Source organism: Mastigoproctus giganteus, chromosome 12 (genome assembly GCF_048544385.1).
Source record: "Mastigoproctus giganteus isolate SK-2022 chromosome 12, ASM4854438v1, whole genome shotgun sequence".
Taxonomy (NCBI): domain Eukaryota; kingdom Metazoa; phylum Arthropoda; class Arachnida; order Uropygi; family Thelyphonidae; genus Mastigoproctus; species Mastigoproctus giganteus.
The window spans coordinates 123,635,048-123,656,959 of record NC_143586.1 but is presented as its reverse complement, the minus strand read 5'-3'; the positions used below and the strand labels follow the sequence as shown (position 1 = coordinate 123,656,959).

Here is a 21,912-nt window from a genome sequence, read left to right as displayed (position 1 = left end):
GAAGAGCTATAGACAGGACATAGTGAAAGAACTCTATAAACACGAACAATAAGCACTATGTGAAAAGAATTCCCTGCAAAGACTTCCTTGGATTCACCGTTGTTTTTTTAATTGTTTGTTATTTATTTTATGTATTGGTTTTTATTTTGTTGTGTATTTCAATCTGTTTTGATCTCTTGCAATTTCAATGAATTGTAATCAACTGGAATTTGCATCACATACGCCCTTCTACCCGAACCAGGCTGTTCCAGGGGTGCCCCTGATGTGGAAATAAAATGATAATAACCATAGCAGGCTAGGCATGTTCATCACTGTTGAAAAGGGGGTACCAGATTGTAAAGATTAACCAAAAAACTTAAATGTATATAAAAGAACTTTTTTTTTAAATTCTTTCTGAATTACTACAGTATTGTTCGGTCTCTAGAGTAAGCAACATGCATGTTCCATCCAGAGCCAGCCACACAATTTATGGGGGAGCTGTTCAAGGATTACTAGCAGGCCCTGTTTGCTACTCCATAAATTAAAAACTACAGATATTGAAAGTGAGTATAACAAAAAATTATTTTTAATTAACATCCTATGTTTGATATCAAACGAAACATACATATTGAGAATGAAGTGTGCGCTCTACTTCCAGCAATTTTCGAGTTGACTCACACAAGCACTTTTGGAGTGATGATAATATGGTAACTAGACATTAAGACAGACAGGCTCGTTGATAGAAATGTGGAAATACACAGGTGATATTATTTAAACTATCTGAGCGCTGGGCCCTGTTCGACAGAACCCGTTGAACATGCTTGTGGTCCGTCCTGGACCTGTCAAATAACAGTTGGAATCACAAGCTAATTCAGTAGCAAGTTACAGCTGAAGCACCCCAACAACTTTTATAAAGCTTTAAAGAACAGTAAAATACAGGACTTCGTATACATAAATCTTTGCCCCTCGTAAGTTACTCAGTTGGTAGGATCGACATCTTCCCCACACTGGATGGAAAAGACCAGATTTCGAGTTCTGTCGATGATGTAAGGAATTTTTATGGGCTTTTACACAATGTGGCTGAGTTTGTTTGTCTCGGGCAAGGGCAGCATGGTTATTTCTCCTTGAAACTCAGGTTTCTCATACAAACAGAAAATCAACCTCAGAACACAATTTAAATTTTAAGCCAATATACACGGAGCAATAAGGCCTTATTTGCTGATGCTCCTAAAACCCTACTACAAAACCAGATCTTCTGGTGATCCTGTTGTTTAAAAAGTGTAAATTACGCTACAATAGTGTTATTCCTTAACAAAATATTTTAACTATAAAGCATTTAGGGCTAAAGCCTCAAGCTATGAAAAAGTCTAGACTATGTATAAGTTAAGTGGGATAGCATCATTAATACATAGCCAAATTTGAATTAACAGAATATTGCCACCTTGCAAATATTCTGTTAATTCAGATTTGGCTATGTATTAATAATGCTATCGCACTTAACTCATACAAAATATTTTAATTAACGACATTAATTGCTGAGAAGAGTAAATAAGTTTAGTGGTCTCCAAACTTTAATTGCAATGTTGTAACAACTTGCCAACATTTTCATTGACTCGTAGACAAAGCACCTCAAGCATTGAATTTTTAGCATTTCGTTACATTTTTAAATGAGCGATTTTTCTAAGTAGCAAATTTGAATCAAATTATGTTTCATAATGTGATGCAAATTCACAGAAAATTAATGACAGGAAAAAGAGAAAAGAAACCAACGTTTTTTGGCTCAATTAAAACAGGCTTTTACAAATGACAATACTTGTCATTTATAGACATTTCTGTAGTTTGTCTTTGCAAAATTTTAATTTTAACCATTCTCTGTCTTCTAACACTCAATCACTTTATACACAGCAGCACTTACCCCAAATGCAGTACTGTTTCAATTTATACAGCATTCTTTCATGCGAAAAAGTATCAAAGCTTTACTGAAATTGATTAGATGGATGTAAAAATTATTTTTTGCATATAATTTTGTGAACATGGGCAGCCTTCATGGACCTGATGGTCTAGTTCCTTCGTTACTGTCACAGTACTAATCAGATTAGTCAGACAATATTTCCCCTTAAGAAATCTTGTTCTGTGATTGCCATATAACTGCATTCCTGTCAAAATGATCCTGCATTTTCTTTATTTCACTACTGGTTCCATTATTTTCCATGGAACAGAAGCCAAGATTACAAGTCTATAATTACTCACTTTTCACTTAGATCCCTCTTGGCACTTTGAATAGGAGAGACAATTGGAGATATATAGTATGTAGCCTTCCCTGAACCAATGTGTGCACTCTTAATTATGGCTCAAGGTTTGCTCATCTCGTTTTCTGCTTATCTTAATATAACTGGATAAATTCCGTCAGCCTCAGTTGCCTCATTTATATTTAGCCTCAATTTCTCTTCCACTTTCCTCTCAGTAATCACAAAATTGGTGCTATCTGATATAATAGATGTGGCAATAAAATCCCCGGACTGGTGCTGTTGTGGTCATGTTTGATGAATTTCAAAAAAAAATAAGTGTTATGTGGTAGTTCAAACTTCCTCCAACAGATGATGGCAGAGAGTTTATCCAGTAGGCTGACAGGCTGCAAGTAACAACCAGTTTCATTAGCAGCATTAACTTGAAAAATCGTTCCGTGTCATGATTTTGCAATTGAACAACGAACAGATATCAGATTTTACTTTTAACTAAAAATTTGCAACAGAAACGTATGAAATGTTAAATTGCAGCGTGTTTCAATGGTATTAATGGTTCAAAGACTGATATGAGGATGTTCATGATGATCCGAGAAGTGGGCATCCCTAACCCTCTCGAAATGAGGACAGAGTCAAAAGTTCAGGAAATTGTGGAAAAAGAAATTGCCTAAATCACCATTTGACAATCAAAATGATAGTTTATGAGTTGGATATGAACGAGGAGACGATTCCTCAAATTCTGCATGAGGATTTAGGGAAAAGTTGGCCACACGGCCTCACTGATCAGCAAAAGCAATGAAGAGTGTAATGATGGATGCAAATACTTCTTTACCTGGAGAAGAAGTATCAGAACATGCAATGGACTTTAAAATCATCACCACCAAGGGTAAAAAAAAAAAAAAAAAAAAAAAGTTTTATTTACACAAGTGCAGGATCAAGGCTATACTGATTATGTTTTCGAGAAACATGACCAGTATAGCCTTGCATTGTCATCCATAAAGTGTGGGATAAAAGTGCAACGTGCCAGGGTGCATTAAATCTGATACAAAATTCAAGTACTGTGTTCCCTGGATGACATTAGCTATCCACTGATATCAATGAACACAGTTTGTGCCAATGAAACATCCCCCCATACCATGATATCACCTCCAGATGCTTGGGTTGTCATAACAAGATAAGCAGGATCCACTGCTTGAGGTTCTCGCCACATTCTCTGCTTACCATCAGTGGAAATCTAAGTATATCATGATTCGTCTGAGCATATGAAGTCCCTCCATTGTTCCACTGTCCCAGGTACCAAGCGATTTTGTGATCAAATGTCTTTGTCAGTAGATTTGGGGTCTCTTTTTTAAATAAAATTATTTCCTTGTTTTCAGCATTCATTAACACTCAATTAATTGAGTAAATAAAGCACTTTACTAGTTCAGAAGGAAAAGTAACCTTCTTTCTTTCTTATCTTGGTTTCTCCTTTTAACTACTAACCCACTAATGTTGGCACTGCTCCGGCCACAATGTGGCTGGGCCGGTAACCTGGAGATGAAAGCTCTCCCTTCTGGGGCATAATGGATCAAACAGTTCCTAAAGTCCAGAAATGAACTGGGTGGAAAATCCACTGGATGCAAAACCCTTACAGGGTGAAAACAATCAGAGCCTGATTTTGTTGCAGCATCAAACCCAACATAACTGTTTCTCTCTGGAACTACATAATTAATTGGCAATATTGCATTACACACAACCTTACACATGATGTAGCTTTGATAATCAACACTCAAATACCCTCCAAACCAAATCCCATTAAAAAACAAACCTTGAGACAGTTGCAATATGAGTCAATTTTAACTTTGACTTGACTATCACCTCACTATACTTACCCTCTAATCAAAACATACTTAGGGGACGACAATACATACTTACTCCTAGGGGACCTCAATAGTCACCATCCATTATGAGGAAATCAAACCATGCAAAAATGCAGACAAATTATCAAAAAATTACTTCACCGGCATATTCATAATGATGTGCACACTTATACACATTTACTTACAGGATATACAAGGAGTGGACAGAAATCATGGAATACCTATCAAGTAACAGGTAGGCCCACCTTTCGCCCGGATAAGGGTAGTCACACGGCCAGGCATAGAGTTCACTAGTTCACAAAAGCATTCCACAGGTATATCCATGGAAATCTGTACCACTGTTTATAATTCCGTCGCATTCCTGGGTGAAGGATCCAAAGCTCGAATGGACCTTTCCATAGCATCCCAAAGATGCTCCACAGGGTTAATTCCAGTAAATAGGAAGGCCATTTCATGGCAAAATCTGCAGAATGCTCTTCGAGCCACGTATTAGTCACCATGGCTCTGTGGGAAGGCATGCTGCCCTGCTGGAAGAGTCCATTGCCCTGTGGGTGCATGACTAGGAAGGAATGCAGATGGTCTGCAAGGATGGACACGAAACTTGGACTGTTCAGAGATGCATCTAGACATATGAGAGGTCACAACATGTGCCAGTTGAACACACCCCAGACCACCCACCTGCCTAAAGAGTTCCTTGTTGACATGACGGGTGCATAGCTTCGTGCGGTTTATGCCAGATACGCACCCTCCACGCTGCTCGAAATAACTAGAATTGGGACCAGGAGACCCATTCCAATCATCCAAGGTCCAGTGCCGATGTTCTTTTGCCCAGTTGAGGTGTAGAGTCCTGTCATGGTGTTAGCAATGGGATGGCATTGGTGGGTTGGCAGCTCTTATAACCTGAACAATCTGACACATGATGTAGCGTTGATAATCAACACTATTGTGGTTAATGATCGCCTGATGGTCTTGGTGTAGACATTTCTGCCACCTCCCTCGTTGAAGTCTGTGGTGATTTGTGCCACTGTCGCTCTCCAGTTGGCTGAAACAATGCGAGACAGATGTCGACAGGAACATTCATCCACAACCTTTCTCCACCCACAGCGCTGTCCATGATGAGATGTTATTCGGGAAAAGCCGTATTCCCAATGCGCTTGATACAATCAAACATGAACAGTTCAATTTCTGTACCTCGTCCACAATAGTGACCCATGCATGTATCATCCCTCTTTCAAAGGAGGTCACAACTCACGACGTTTATCCTTTCTAACCTCAAATTACCTTCTACATGAATGCAGTGTACCTATATACTTGACAAGTGGCGAGTTCGCCTACTAGGAAGACACCATTGCTTTGCCCAAGAACCAGGTATTCCATGAATTCTGTCATTTCAGCTACTGATGTCTATGCTCAGCAGCTATATATCCTCTATTTCAATGGACTATTCATAGCAATCCACTTGGTAGTGACAATTACCCAGTGATTTGCAGGATCGATACAAGCATTCCCAAATTTTCCAAATGAACTGCCCAATGGAACTTTTTCAAAGAAAAATGGGATCTACACAAGCAGCTAGTAATATTGGAAAAAAAAAAGAAAAAAGAAAAGAAGGTCCAACAAACACCAATAAACTTGGCTGTGCAGAATATATATCTAATCAAATACTAAAGGCAGTGAACCAAGCAATTCAATAACAATCCAAAATACAGTAAACCCCCGCTATTCGCGGTATCTGAATTCGCGGTTTCGCGATCGCCGATTTAATATAAAATGAAACCTAAAAAAATGTGAATTTTAAAACGCCGTGAACATTTTCCCCATAAAAAACATGGGCGTGGCTAAAATTATCTTTCCCGGTCAAAACAGCGCTCAGTGGGTGGGGGAGAGGGGTGAAAAAATCGGGAGCGTGGATGTTTCTCGCTAATCCTTGTTCAGTATGTGTTAGTCATGGAAGGTTTCGTCGTTTTATTTTAAATGTTTATAAATTGAATAAATTTATCAATTTATGAATTGATATGCTTACAAAAATGATAACTCTACCGTTTTGCAGTGTAAAACAGACTTTTTCGAGTGCGTTAACGGAAGAAAGTGACTTTATTGTGGTCAAGTTCTTTCTAACCCCTACAAAAAAATGGCTACGAATAAAAAGAGAAATTTGAAAATATCAAAGAAGGTGATGACACTAGCGAATAAAATTGAGTTATTAGATGAAATTTCTAATAGTGAAAGTGTCTCCTCAGTGGCAAAATATTATAAAATCAATGAGTCAACAGTACGATCCATCACGAAATCGGAAGAAAAAATCTGCCGCAGTGTCCGTGAAACAGCGCTAATTGCTTCAAACATTTGCTCTGTAACTCGTGACGTTAAATTAGAAAAAATGGAAAAAGCATTAAATCTGTGGATAGAAGACCGAATTCAAAATAAAATTCCGTTAAGTTCACTCATCATTCGTGAAAAGGCAAAACTTCTTTATCAACACTTTAGCGAAACTGGTGATAGCACTGGCGGGATGTTTTTTTTTTGCTAGCAAAGGCGCAGATTTGAAAGATTTGTTTGAAATTTCTAATAAATATTACATTTAATATTAAATTGTTTCTTATTTTCATTTCGATGCCATATGCTTGCATTTCACTATGTACTGTCATGTACAGTCATATTATGAAGGTACATATAATATATACATAGACAAAATTTTAGACTAGTTTTTCTTATATATTTCATACTTTGGAACGGAACCCCTTTATTACTATGGGAGCCATAACTCAGTATTCGCGTTTTCGGTATTCGCGATATTTCTCAAGAACGTAACCCCCGCGAATAGCGAGGGTTTACTGTAATATCAACATGCTCAAAATTGTGGTGGAATATTGAATGTAGCGCAGCTAAAAAAAAAAAAAAAAAAAAGAGAAAGAAGAATTTCCCAACAACTGAAAATCCGTTCTTTCACAGGCTCGACCAAAAGCAAGACAAATTAGGCAGACCAGCAAAAAGAAAGCATGGAGCATCTCGTCTTCACAGCCAAAAGAACTACAAAAACGCAAACGATATCAGCCAAAATACAACATATGTACTCAAAACATCCACACATCAACCTTCCTGTACTCAGTGTTAATGACTGTAATATACAAAACCAGTGGAGACTGCCAAAATATTGGACAAATCGTTTATGAAAATCTCAGCAGTGACATCTTGCACACCACATTTTCAGGTACACAAGGCACAGGCTGAGAAACATTTCATCAACTTCGAATTAGCATTAGTGCTGCATACACAATCCCCTTCACAATGTCAAAATTTCACAATGCTCTAGCCACCACGAAACTCAGTGCAGCAGGACCAGATGAAATACATTACACCATGATAGCACAGCTTACCGAACTAGCCTTTAACACAGTGTTACCTCTATAAAACAGAATTTTCAAAGACAGTACCTTCCTTGACAAATGGCATCCCATTATATTTTGGCATTTCCATAACAAGGAAAAGCTCCTATAAACTTCACTACATTACCGATCTATTGCACTCAGGAGCTGTGAGCAAGGTCCTGGAAAAAAATATATTTAATGCCCACCCAGTTTCCGTGAAGGCAATTCCACCCATGGCCTTCTGTTCAGAGCAGAAATAAACATCCCTGATGCTTTTGTATGAAATTAACACCATATAACGGTTCTCTGACATAGAAAAAGCCTTTTTGCAAATATGGTATAATGTGAAACCTATATGATCTAGGACTACGCGACACCTACAACAGTTCATCAGAAACTGTCCTACATTATCGCTCATTTCAAGTCAGAATAGACAACCAGTTTTGTGACCATTGTTAAACGGTCACAAAACAATGGTATTCGACTCTAAAACCTGGAACTTCACCTAGAAAATCAAACCATCTCGGTAGTTCGTAGTGTCCGCTTTCTTGGTGTGGGTTTGACCAAAAACTTATCTTCCTTGAACATATAAAAGAGCTCCAGATTAGTAAACCTAATACTAGACTAGTTAGACTAGTTTTTCTTATATACGTCTTGGTCACTATTTGTCACTACGTTTTTCTTGGTCACTATTTGTCTTAAAAAGCTAAAACATCTTAGGAGCACTATCTGGCACAACATGGAGAGCTGACCATTACACACTACTGCCTTTGTACAATACATTAATACCATCATGTCTAAACTATGGTTCAGTGGTCTATAGCTCTGCTAAATCAAGTGCCCAAAGTTGGCTTGATCCCATACATCACAGTTCTCTTCGTCTTGCACTAGGGTCATACCGTACATCGCCAATTCAAAGCTTATATGCTGAAGCTAATGAAACTACCTTGTGCCTATGCAGACAAATGCTTCTGTTAAACTACGCAGAAAAACTCAGACCAACCGGACAACCCTACTTGGAATGGACTTTTCTCGCCTAAATGGGAAAATCTTGACATAGCTTACCAATCTACAAGCCCATCAAGAGGAATACGCCTTTGTTCCCCGCTCACTGGATTGCAACTTGACCTTGGTATGATACAGCCTACTATCTCTCGTACAGTCCCACGTTGGACGCAGCACATACTGCTGTGCCACCTTTCACTCACATCGTTGGGGAAACATACCTTATACCAAAAAAAAAAAAAAAAAAAAAGAAGTAAACTGCAGCCATTATCAGTCCACTGCAGGATGGAAGCTTGGTCCATAATCTGCCATGTTGGTCCAGTGCAGGTTGGCAGATTGACCATATTTAGCAGTAAGGGGCCTGAACCCTGACTACTGAAATAGTGTGTGCTACTGCACTCCCAGTCCTGACCACTCGGAGACCTCTCAACAAGTTCTTTTTTTTTTTTTTTTTTTTTTTTTTTAATCCCTGATCACATTAGAATTGCTGAAAATGAACATGGTGACCTAGCTGCCAAAACCGCTACAGATCCTATAGATCAGGAGTGGCCAACCAACTTAATTTGTGATGCGATCTACTTTTTTCCTTCAAAATGTGCCATGATCTACCATCTCAAAAATTTCATTGCACAAGGTGCACAAATCGAGGGATGACTGTATATTTAAAATTCGTCGTGATCGCCTGGCAGATCGCGATTGACTCGTTAACCACCCCTGCTATAGATCAATCTTTTAGTATATCAGTCTCAGATTACAAGTTAATTATAAAGAAGTGATGTCTTGAATAATGGCAACACATCTGGAAGAGCCAAGTCGGTAATAAGCTGCTCTGTATAAAGAAAGATGTCAAACCTTGGAAATCCAACATACGTGAGAACAGGGAAGAAGTCGTATTAGCCCGACTACGAATAGGCCATACAAACCTAACACATCTTTATCTGCTTGCAGGCACTGATCCACGGCACCTGCAACACCCACTGTCCAACGTATTTTCATTGATCGCCCCAAATACAATAGTGATCGGCAACCTCATTTTCGACGACGAACACCTCTTTCAGTATTACTGACCTCCTAGCAGATACGTCACACGTGGCCAAAATTTTTAATTTCCTCAAAAGGATACAACTGTACAACACAGCGTAAACTTGAACAACATTTATACGAAGATAAAACTATGTATTTAGCATTACCATAGTTAGGCGCATTATGGTCTTGCTGCTGTTGCACCATAAAGCCTATATAAAAAAAAAATATATATATATATATATATATGTGTGTGTGCGTGTGTGTCAAGCACATATAGTGGAAGTTAAATGAAACTTCTTTGGAATCTTTTGAGACGTTTATTATTTCAATTTTAAAATGGTTTAATATATTGGTGTTATTGACGCCCCCAGTCTTCACGGAGTTATCGCTACTCCATGTGCTGGACGCAGTAATGACAATCCCTACTTACCATTGCATTCTACACTATCCAACCTGTGCTGTCTGAAGAACTTCTTTCCAAACAACGCAGTCCCCCTTTTCAATACATTGGCAATAGATCCTGTGAAGGCAAGCAGTACAGAGTGAAAAGCCTCTCTGAAGCTTACAGCTTGCTTGAACTACAGAATTATGAAGAAGCTTGAACTAGAAAAAGCTTGGAATTTGAACTTTATAAATTCCAATGAAGGAATGACCAAAATATAAAATAACTGTTGGACATCTACTTTTAAATGGTACTGTGAATAATTTCCTCTTCTAAAGTTGTTGATAATTACATTCTGTAAATAATACTGTAAATGATTCGCACTTCTGTAAATATTGTAAACATGATTTGTAAATATTGCCATTCTTGCATTTTTGTACACCTTCTAGCCGGTCGACTGTGTATAAGGGGTGAAAGCAATCACTTGATATAATAATAAACGGATTTAATAATAATATTACAATTGTTTTACAAGTTAATTACAAAGTTTTTACAGATCTCTCCTTTGTACTCAATGGAGGTGGTTTCGGTGGTCGCCTTACAACGCTCACTATTAGTATTCGGTATGTTTAATTATAAATTTTTTGACGTCGAAATTTTTTATGAAATACGGTAGAGAATGACGTAAAAAATTTTAGTTTTTGAAATCGGACTGCTAGATGATGAGACATAGCGATTTAAAACGTAAACACAACACGGGCGCAAGTTACGAGTACAACACGGGCGTAAACACAACACGAGGCACCAGTGCAAGCGGATTTTACTGCTTTTCTGTAAAAAAAAAAAAAAAAAAAAGTGGCTTCCGAATAGGCAAGCAACTGACAATACCCAATGTTTTTCAAATCCCTGCGCATGGTAGGGGTTCAATAGGGCAGTTCTATGCGTGTTTGAATTCAGATATTATTTGCTGCACACTGATGTCCTATTTTCCCGTACAGGCTTCATTAGAATATGTTTTTGTGCCACATTTAGCCTTTGAGATGGATAAAGCCTTTTCAGTCTCATTGATCACGTGTTTTCCCCATTATGGCTTCAGATTATTGCTGTCGAACAGCTAATGCAGCCTTCGTACTCAACGAAGCAATATGTCATTACCCCCATGTCACATTTTTCTTTGAATCTATTTGCATTTCTTCTGTCTGTGACTGTCTTAATACAAAGGTTCGTATTTTTATTTATTTATTTTATTATTTTTATTTTATTATTATTTGTGTGTGTGTGTGTCAGCGTGTGTACTTACCCTTTATTCTTGATAGTGTTACATCTGTAAGCAAATCCCACATCAATATACTATGATCACTGCCACCCCAAATACTTTTTCATGGTTCTTTTACCTGGCAATTCTTAATTCACGTAGAGTCGCTGCTGAGAACACCGGTCTGCATTTTAAGAAAAATGTTTTGATGTTTTACTGCTGATAAAAGCTACAATTTTAACGGATATTTCGAAAGTTAACTAAAATTGCCTCTATCATGTTGACTTCAAGCAGCTAGTTTTGGATGTGTTCCTCGTTTAAGTCGGCCAACATAATGACATTCCATTCTTTGTACTTTTTTTGATTTCTTTGATATCCCGGTCTGAATCTTCCCCATTTTCTTCACTTAAATTACCTACATTTTCCTGGAAGTAGTTAAGATGAGAGTGCAAGTCACATTATATTGAAACCGTTTTCTAAACCTGTTCAGCATGTCGCGAACGTTCGTCCCACATCACAAAAAATTGCACTTGACATTTAGAGCCCGTCTCTTTCAGTTTGGTTCGTGGATTCTTCAAATACAGAGTTTAAGAGCAGTTTGGGGATTTGTGATCCAACAAAAATTCCTGCCTTGACGTTTCAGATGGGCATTTAGTGTAAACATACTTAAATAGTTCCTTCTTTATTCAGGGCGTGGATGTTCTTTGAACCTGGTGTCAGACTCTCTTGGTGGCCACATTTTCATTTCCCAGTGTTCACTTCTTGTTCGACTATCCTACTCGCACAGAAAGCAAAGCATTTTTGTATAACCAAGTCACTCTATCAAGACTAATAACTTTAAAATCTCCACATACTAACTGATTCTTGTGCATTTTTTTTTTTTTTCAAAAAAAGTTTAATTTCTGTCGTTTTCTTTTAAATGCACTGAATGGGCTACAGCAGCGGTTTCCAAAATGCAATTAGAGTGACAGACAAGCTGCTGATTATATCATCTATTTTCTCAAGCAACTCACATAGGATGCTCTAAAGTGGTGCGGTAAATTTGCTGCGGCGCCCCAGCGAATCACAGGGGCGGCGCGGGATACTTTAAATTTTCGAGGGGAAACACAGCGATATTCGACATCTGTTGGACACCGCCAACTCGAATAGAAATCTAAAAGCTGAGAAGTCGATATGTGTTTTGGTTCGTCGGATCTGAAAAATAACATCTTAGTATTATGGAAACAGACACCACTTTAGAGCACCCAATGTGAGTTGCTTGAGAAAATAGATGATATAATCAGCAGCTTGTGTGTCGCTGACTGCATACTTGAAATGGCGTCTCTGTTCACAAAAATGGAGAGCATTTTATATTTAACCCCAGGGGTTCACATCTGGGCTTGGCATGCCTAGGGTCCTGAGCTGGATATCATCATTCTTCTCTTTCTTGGTGATTCCCCTCTCTCCCTGGGAAACTCAGGAATTTTTTTTTTTTTTTTTTTGGCTGGTGCAGCAAAAGCTTCAGGTTTCCTTGCACCACATAGCTAATTATTATCCATATGATGCAAGGAATCCTGGTGCTTATGCTGCACCAGCCAAAAAAAAAAATTCCCAAGTTACCCTGAGAGTGAGAGAGAAGTACAAAGGAATCACCAAGAAAGAGGATGATGATATTCAGCTCAGGAGCCTGGGTTTCCCAAGCCCATACTCACCTCTGGGGTTAATAATAATAATAATAATGGAGGAATGCATATTAAATGCTTCCATTTTGTTCTTTAGCGTCATCTGCAATTTATATGGTTTTAAAATAGCAAATAAAGTTGTTTATAGTGTTTCAAATAAATATCTGAACTAAATGGGAAATTAAGAAATTTGGCTATTTTGGGCTGTCTTTAACAAGCCCAAATACCTTAGACAAATGTCTATACCTTAGCTACTATTGGACCCTTTCACCCGAAACTTAGTACACAAGAACATTCTTATATTACTTCATTTTATTAAATTTTGCATCGCCCTTGGTGGATTTGTAGGAGTTACGGTTAACCCATCTTAAATAATTACAAAACTCTATGCAACTTTTCATCCTGGATGGGACATGAAGATTCTTACTGGAATGCATATTAATCTGAAAGTTTTTTAAATTTAAACATGCTTTTTACAGTAGTTTTTGGGTAGAATTGAAGCAAAACAATTGTCAAAGACCTTCTGAAAAGGAATAAAAAGTTTATTTAGAATTTTTTACAAGGCAATTAGTGGAAGTACGTGTCTTAAATGTTTTCTGGTCTTCCTTGTGAACAAGAATCACATTAATGAAGATATTTTATTATCTCGAGTGTTATATTGGCATAAAGCTGTTGAGATTTTTGTTAAAGTATAACTGATACAAGACTAAAAATACAAGAACTTTTATAAGCGACCTAGTTTATAATTATCCTACGACAGCAGTCTCCTTGTGGCTATCGGTCAATAATATTTTACACTTGTGGATGGTTGCTAATGGACCTGATTGTTACTTATGGTAAAACATTTTAATGTGAAAATTACAGCCTATAGGTTGAACTGACTAATAGAACTAAGAATAGAAGAAACTTGCTGTTGTTGTTTTTTGGTTTTTAGGAGCATTAGCAACTAAGGCCACATTGCTCCGGGATATGCGGTGGTCATTCCCTGATACGCATCCTCCGTATTTGGTAGTGACGGGCTCGAACCCCGGTCTAATCAAGAAGACTGTGCTACGCACTGCTGCTCCTTCCCACCTGGCTACGGAGGCGCCCTAAGTGCAGTGTTTTTTGGATATTCTAAGTGGCAAGTCTCATTGTGACTACTGTTTCTCCTGGCCTCATTTTTTGTAAACTAAGGATTAAGAATAGAAAAACCTAACGGTGTCACTGCGTGAAGAAATCACGCAGTGACAATGGTCTCATGATAACTATTATTCCTTTCTGGCCTCATGATGTCCTCTTCTCAACACTATAAGACGAGTGTTGTGTTTACTACAGATGAAATCAATTTAGAATTGAAATGGGAGTTTTAGATCTTGCCTTGGGCAGCAGTCTCCTTGTGGCTGCCTGCCTGACAAAATCATACCTTCTGGACTGATATAATGCTCCGAACGTGCTTCTGAAGACCATTCTCTGTGTTGTAGGCGGAAAGGTTTGGGACTACAGTATGACCCTGTAGAGCTCTATCTGATCTCATTGGTTTCATGGCAACTTATGCAACACCATTGTATCCCATTAAGTATAAATAGAATAACTTGTTGTAAGATATGTAAATTTAATTGTATTTCTAGGATTTAGAGTTAAAATTTTAGTATCTTGTACAAATGTAAATATTTACTTCGCTAAGTTTATTGGAGATTTTCATGGCTTGTATCTACTGAGGCTTGGAGATTTTCCACTAGTTTTATTTATTCATTTTTTTTTTTTGCTGGCTTCCAGTTTTGGGCAACCTGGAAGCGGGATTGCTGGCACCCACCGGTATTGCAGTATATCCGGTGGGTGCAGAATTTGTGCACATGGCACTAAAGGTGATAGTAGACCTAGGCCGGGCTCCTTGTGCCTCGGGGTGGCCACTGGCAGCCTAGGTGTTGGCTGCTCCCTGGTGGCCTGACACACCATACACTAATACAAAGTTCTGCATAGTTTCTGCACCCGCACAGACGTACAAGGTGCAGATGGGCTTAGGCCTAGGAGCCATCCTCTATACAGGTGTCACACACACCACTTGGACTTGTTCCTTAATGAAGAAAGGAATGTCTTCGAGAGGCTGTGTTCATTTTGCTGATTTATTTTTACTGTATATAAATCTTGTACATAAAATTGTGTGTGTAAATAAAAAATGGAAATAGACATGAACTACTAGCTAGAGGAAGTTCACAGCTTCAACATTACTTATTAAATTGTTTGGACCTAACTACTTAATAAACGAAACTGCTAGGTATTTCTTTTGGCCTAGGGTCTTCGTGAAAAAATTACTGAGACACTAAGGGCGCTGTGAACCAAGAAAGTTTCGGAACCTATGGGAGGTTCCCAAAGGAGATGGATGCATATCCATCTCCCTTATGTGAGTCAGTAAACAGCATCCACTCTATTGGCTGGTAGAAAAAAAAAAAAAAGTTCCTAACTACAGGGATGGTGTTGGAATATATCATCGAGCCTTCTCCAGACCCACATCTTAAGCAGACTGATACTCTATGGCAGCTTTTTGGGAATGACCGTATTTTTGATATTGACACTCGTAGCAGGTTAGGAATGTAAGCACGTACAATAAGTAGATAGAAATAATGGAATACCTATCTAGTAACGGGTAAGCCCACCTTTCGCCTGGATGAAGGCAGTCGCACAGCTAGGCATTGAGTCCACGAAAGCGTTCCATAGGTATTTCCATCCATTTTTTCTGCACCGCTGTCCACAATTCCATCGCATTCCTGGACGGAGGACCCAAAGCTCGAACGGACCTTTCCACAGTATCCCAAAGATGCTCCACAGGGTTCATGTCCGGTGAATGGGGAGGCCATTCCATGGTGGTAAAATCTGCAGAATGCTCTTTGAACCATGTTCTTGTCACCATGGCTCTGTGCGGAGGAATATTGTCCTGCTGGAAGAGTCCATTGCCCTGTGAGTGCACGAGGACCATGAGGGAAGACAGATGACTTTCATCAACCGTGAAATACCACCACTTTGCTTATTGGAGGCTTGAAGTGGTGAAACCCATGTTTAGTCTCTAGAGCAAAGTTTCCGGCATCCCCCTCTCCCCATACTTCTCCTTCAACCTATGCACGGTACTAAGTACTATAGGTTTTGATACCTTTCGTGTTTGGGGGTTCTCATAAAAAAAAAGAGGATGGACCCTAGATGCGTCTAGACATACAAGAGGTCACAAAGTGTGCCAGTTGTACACACCCCAGACCATTACCAACCATCCATCCATCTGCCTGTTTGTTTATGGGCTTTAGGGCACATGACAGCAAGGCCATAATGCACCTACCATCTGCCTGAAGAGTTTCTTGTTGACATGACAGTTGCATAGCTTCATGTGGTTTCCGCCAGACGCCCTTTCCCATCTGGTCGAAATAACTGGAAATCGGACTCATCGCACCAGGAGCCACGTCTTCAATCATCCAATGTCGATGTTCTTTCACCCAGTTGAAGCATAGTTCTGTGTCATGGTGTTAGCTATGGGACTCTGGTGGGTCGACGGCTCCCATAACCTATTGTGGCTAATAATTGCCTGATGGTCTTGTTGGAGACGTTTCTGGAACCTCCCTCGAAGTCTGCAGTGATTTGTGCCACTGTCACTCTGCGGTTGGCTGAAACAATGGGAGACAGACGTCGACACACCACGTTCATCCATTATGTTTCTCCACCCACAGCGCTGTCCACGCGGTGAGATGTTATTCTGGAAATGGGGTATTCCCGATACACCCTTGATACTGTCGAACGGGAATAGTGCAATTTTTCTATCTCCATGATAGAGTTACCCATGCGTCAGGCACCCACAATAATCCCTCTTTCAAAGTCGGTCAACTCACGACGTTTATCCATACGGACATCGAATTACCGTCTACGTGAATGCAGTGAACCTACATACCTGCCAAGCAGTGGTTTCGGCTACTAGCGAGACGGTGACAGCATCGCGTTGCCCAGGAACCCCATGAATTCTGTTATTTCAGTGTGTGTATGTATATATATATATATATATATATATATATATAATCTAAATTAAAATAGGATATTTGCCAGTAGCATGGCAAACCAGTAGAGTGAAAATTAAGTTCTATCTCTTTATTTAATTTTTGGATTAATTTGATCATATATATAATTTTTCGGCAAAAAGTGACGTATGAAATTCATTCTACTTTCTTCTCCGCGACAATACAGTCGTTTCGCCATGGATCGTATAGAGAGGTTGCTGGATTCAGTCCGTCAATTTCTGAAGAAATTTCTAAAAGGTTTCTTCAATTGAGGCTGTAGTTAGCTGATCTCATGGGGAGGAGGTAGGGTTTCCTCCCCACGAGTTATTTCGAGTTTTTGAGCCTACACAATATGCAAATCTCACCAATGCTTGGGAGGCCCTACCAGCAGCTTAGCTACCACAGGCATAGCTCTCAGGAGCACTAGAGCGCACAAGCAGTGGTGAGAATTGACAACGAGTTGACTCCCTTTAACATTAACGTTGGTGTTAGACAGGACGATGCACTCTCTACTGTGTTATTTAACTTGGTTTTAGCGGCGGCTGTCTTAAAATTAGAAGTGACTGGACACACAGGCACAAAAACAGTATAGGTCTGTACATATGCTGATGATGTCGCTATTATCAGTAGGACTAAAGGAGCACTGGAGGAAACGGTTGGTTGGTTGTTGGGTTTTATTGACGCATTAGCAACTAATGCTATAATGCGCCAAAACCAGCACTGCAGGAAACAGTGGCCAGGCTGGATAGTGAAGCACAAAGAGGACTTAGGATAAATGACGCGAAGACAAAATATATGGAAATCTGGAGAACAGCAGATAACACGGAAATTAAGAACAGGCAGCTTCTCCTCTCGTTTGAGCATGTTCAAAATTTCGTCTATCTAGGTTTGCAGAGAAACCAGTCCAACTCTATTACTAATGAAATTAAGTCCCATATCCTGAGTGGAAACGGCTTCTATGAACATGAAAAACTAAAGAAGTCAAGAGTACCGAACAGACATTTAAAATTAAGAATATACAAACGCCTCATTAAACCAGTTGTAACACACTGTTGTGAAGCTTGGACATTAACGAGTAAAGATGAACAACTGTTGAAAGTGTTCGAGCGTAGAATTTTGCGAAAAGTCTTCGGGCCCGTACAAGACGTTGATGGATGCTGGAGGATCCGAATGAACCATGAACTTGACAATCTTATTTTGGGTGCGGACATCCCCAGATTTGTGAATAGCCAGAGACTTGCCTGGTTGGACCATGTTATGAGAATGGATGATAGCAGAACTAAGAGGATAATGAAATGGAAACCTACCGGTAGAAGGGCAAGACAAAGCCCGCGGAAAAGATGGATGGATGACATAGAAGAGGACTTAAAAGATCACTAGAATAAGAAATTGGGGACGTCTGATTTCTGGGTGGGCTTACTGGAGGAACATTGTTGAGAAGGCTAGACCTATTTTGGGTTTTAACGCCAGAAGAAGAAAAATATGCAAATAAGCCTGTGAACACACATACATGTAAAAAAAAAAAACAAAAAAACATCACCTATATATTAGGGCCACCTGAGAACCAACTCATCTGTCCATATGTAATATATCCATAAATTGCGGGGACAATATGCTTTTTTCTGAACGACCAACGCGAGATTCTGTTGAGAAACTGGATGGTTATAATAACCGTCCTGCTGCGCAGACTCTCACAATAGACCACTAAAAACACTGTTTCGTTGATGAAGCATTATTATATTTGTGAAATCATGGTTTTATTAAATTGATTAATTCTTGAATAAAATTAGGAGGGGGGAAGAGAGAGAAACAAAAAACCTTTCTGTTAATCAAAATTGAGGAAATCAGGAATTCTACTGCAATTGTAAAAAAATACAATTAAGTTGGGTAATCCAACTTCATTCCTTATTTCATTTAAACTTTTGTTGCTGTCGGGTAGGTTCGAACCATGGCCAACTCAAACGCGATACTACTGTATTTTGTAGTCCTGACCACTCAGCTACGTATAGCATACTTATTATGAACTAAAGCAGTGGCTCTCCTCAGTTCAAACAAAGTCAATTTCCTAAGAACTTGGCCATTAATACAGGTATGGCCAAATTATGAGCTGTACTCTACACAAGTACCTTATTTGTCCAGGAGAAAAAGTTGGTCCCGTATAAATCAGCGGTTTTCAGAAACTTTCTTACGCGAGAAATGATAAATTGAAACAATTTTTTGTGCTACAGATTAAGATTTATGACACAGTATATATATCACCAAAATATAAAAGTATCAGTAAAATTACAGAATAATTTCCAGCTGCGAGGCGGTTCAAAAGTGCTAATTTCCTCTTATGGAATCAGTTCAACAGGTCAAAGTAGTGTGCTCTATTCAACAGGTCAAAGTAGTGTGCTACACACAACCGCCATATACAAACACGCGCGCGCGCGCGTTTTCCCGCCCTTGCGGTAAATTACGAGATCTATAACCTATTTCCACTAGCCTTTGACCGAGAAGTACTTTCATTTCCTTTAAAGGAATGGCGGTTTGCTGAAAGTGTAAGGGTGTGGCGAATTATTTGGTTTCCCAATGTAAATTGCACATACGTTTAATTGCGATTTTCAAAGTTCAGATGGTACTAAGCATATTATTACACAGCATATAATTAATAAATTACAGGATAATAAAGAGAAGCGAAATTGTTATTAATATCATTTATTATTAGTTGATGCAGTTGAAGTTATTATTTTTTTACGAAACCGAATATGATTCTCCCTGGCGTTCATGTATGTCTATGGAGCTATTTGCATAATAAAAGGATATATTTGTACCCCTTTCGATTAAGCATTACAAAAAAAAAAAGTTTGTTTGTAAAACTTTTTATTACAATTTCTGAATGAGCTAAACACCATATTTCGAGTGAGCTAAACACCATATTTTTTTAATCTTAAAAAAAAAATAAATAATAAATAAAACACATAAAAAGAAGGAAAAATTTTCCAGATGACGAAGTTAAAATTACTTCATAACAATAAATTCTTACCTGCAAGCAAAAAACTTGATTAATGCTGGAACGTTCCACGAAGAGATAAAATGGAATAGAACCACAGTACCGTATCAGACTTTTCGAAACTCAGTTGTTTCGGGTTATGAACACAACACCATACTAAACGTCAAGATCACGTGCGCTTGCGTCCGTTCATGCTGCTCTTGCGTAAGCGACCTTTCAGGGATATACGAAACATCGAATGTTGTCAAGCAAAACACGTAATCTGCATGATTTCATAGTACGTAGGTGTAAAGTTGCGCGCCCTAAAAACATTTGCATTGTAGGTTGCACACCTGCTAAAAGGAAGAGAAATGTTATTGAGAATTTTGTTCATTTTTACCTTCTCAACAGAAAACACGCACTTTTATGGAAAGAATGCTTTTCAGAACACTATTTTTCTCCCTTTTATAAAAGGCTTGCATATTTTATGTTAACAGTCAATTAATACCACAAAACTACATTGTGCAAAAGTAGTAAATAAAGAATGTAACAAAATAAAAGAAGCGAAAAATAAAACGAACGGCGAATAAAATAATAAAAACCATATAGAAAAACAGATTAAAGTCAAAATTAGCAAATGAGGTGTTCTTAGATTGGCATGGTTAACCAAATTAAAGGGTAATGAAGAATAAACTGTAACACTTATGAAACATGTTACACTAATCTTTTTACTGACGTACAGACATATTGTTTTGTTTGATTTTAACCATCAGCCACCCGTGTGTGTCGCTCGATTTTTTTTCCCAATGACACTGCAAAATAGTAACGGTCGAGGTAAATACGTTCAGTTTTCAACTCAGAAGTTTTTGCTGTTTGAAAAGAATAAAAACCTAATCACTGCGGAGGCGATTAGAGAGCCTCCTCCTATTTACTGAGGATCCCCATAGCCTGAATAAACTAGAACATTTTTTTTTTATTATTATTCACAATAATTGAAAAGGCACGAAACAGGCTTCACTGACAGTGACGCCTGCTTCCCTAAGACCTAAATCATGTGGGCTATATTTTCTGAGCTCCTCCAAGTTCAAGTGGTTTTATCGAAAGGAGATTATATATATATTATAAGTAGTAATAAGATATGAATATTTTAAGCAAGAGAATTTCCTCTCAAATTTTCAAATACTAGGCAATGGCTGTGTAATGTATTTCAGTAGTGGTTTTCATTAATTGGACTAAGGCAGAGGGATATCCAACCTTTTTTGTCTTGGAGCCCAAAAACATTAATTAACCATTTTCAAATGCATAATTAATGTTTTAGTAAACTAGCTTGTCACAAAATAGTTTACTTGGGTTGGGGTAGGGGAATAACAAGTTGACGACATGGCCGCACAATATTTAGGAATGGGCCACGTTAACTTCATATTGTGCCTTGCGGATATCAACACCTCGACTTGAACTCTCCAATTGATTATAAGCGGTAGGCAAAACTGATCTAGGAAAAAACGTAAATTCTTACCTTTAATCTTATCTTAAGCAGAACGACTGTATATTTATTTAAACTATTATGAAATAATCGAATGAATGTAAAAGGTATATCATTATGAAATGAATGTACAAGGTATATCAGATCAGATTAATGCCATCAATTATAGGTTAAACATTACATCAGTCTGTAATCTAATTACTACTGTAAGAGTGTAATTGGTACCATATAGGTTTTCAAAGTGTGTTAAAACTTTAACATTAAATTACTAGATGGGCCATTGGGCCAAAAGAACCTGTAAAGACTAAGATAGCCTGTGCTGGTTTACTTCATTAATCCTAGAAATAAACATATAAATTGCTAGTGTATTGTTAATGATATGTTTATTACTATGGTTTAACGAAGTAAACCAGCAGAGGCTATCCTTAGTCTTTATAGGTTCTTTTGACCCAATGGCCCACCTACTACTTTTATGCTAAAATTTTACCACACTTTGAAAACCTACATGGTACCAATCACTCTTACAGTGTATGTGTGGACATGTGTACATGTATATGTAAAGGGCGGCAACTGGAACATTCGTTCAACTCCGCCTCGTATCTCTATGAAGAACAGTATCACTACAAATGGGCCAGATATGTGTAAGACGTAGGTTTGTGTGTGTGTG

At 38.4% G+C, this 21,912-nt stretch overlaps 1 protein-coding gene across 2 annotated transcripts in view; it reads right to left on the bottom strand.

Annotated features, from left to right (window-relative positions):
* Positions 1-21,912, bottom strand: part of LOC150077389 (muscle LIM protein 1-like) — a 91,281-nt gene that overhangs the window by 53,462 nt on the left and 15,907 nt on the right. The window contains exon 1 of one of the 2 annotated variants that reach the window (XM_090386790.1): positions 19,817-19,984. The exons of the other annotated variant lie outside the window; for it this stretch is intronic. The gene's annotated coding sequence lies outside the window, so the exon portion shown is untranslated. Of the gene's footprint in view, positions 1-19,816; positions 19,985-21,912 lie in introns of those variants that run through there. 2 annotated transcript variants of the gene reach the window in all.